Below are 874 nucleotides of genomic sequence, written 5' to 3' on the forward strand. Positions count from 1 at the left end.
GCATCCGCGCGCCCCGCCCTGGTGTCGTCCAAGCTGAGCCGACGCGCATGCGCCCAACGTCCGAGCCGGAGTGCTGTGCTGCGAACTCTCCTCCTTCTTCCCCCTCTCCCACCCGGCGTTCTATGGAAATAAGGAGGCCGCCTCATCAGCCAATCCAGAGCAGCTCTCTGCCAGGAGCGAAGGAGGGAGCAGCAGCAGAGGGGGCGGGGCAGAGCTTGAGGCTGGCGGGGCTGCCCCGCCCTGCTGCGGTGGGAGGGGCGCGGGAACAGGAGCAGCTGCAGCGCTTCAAGTAAAACGGGTTGCAGTGAAACATGGTCCCGTGCTCAAATGACTGGGGGAAAATGAAGCTGCCCTTTCCCCAAGGGCTTCCGTGAGTGTAAGCAGGGGGAGGGGAAGGGGGGAGCCTAACCAGGCTGAGCACCACTGGGATAGGTTCAGGAGACTGGAAGAATTATTTTAGCAAGGAGGTGACGAGGCCCAGAGCTATCTTGCTGGGGTGGGAGGACACCTTTTTTCCCCTACTAAAAAAATGGACTAGAATAATTCTGCCTTTATTCTAGTCATCTCGCAGGACAAAGTTAGACAGGGAAGCTTGCCTCTGCCACAAACAGGGACGTGCTCGCCTTCCCCCCTTTCCAGCACTTGCCATTGCATAAAGATCTCTCTCTCTCACCCACTTGAACATTCATGTTTGATGAAAAAAAAATGAGTGCCAAGCACAGCTGACTTCCTTTTGCAGGCTTCTGAAAGCCTGTACAAGGAGGTGGAGGAGTTGTTCTTCAAGTACCTTCTTTCTTTCAAATGGTTGGCACAGCAAAAACACACTCATGCTTTGCTCTTGAGCAGCAGTTCTCAGCCTTTTTGTACCGGGATC

The sequence above is a fragment of the Gavialis gangeticus genome, unplaced genomic scaffold (genome assembly GCF_001723915.1).
Source record: "Gavialis gangeticus isolate Ggan-Ray unplaced genomic scaffold, GavGan_comp1, whole genome shotgun sequence".
In the NCBI taxonomy this organism is placed as follows: Eukaryota; Metazoa; Chordata; order Crocodylia; family Gavialidae; genus Gavialis; species Gavialis gangeticus.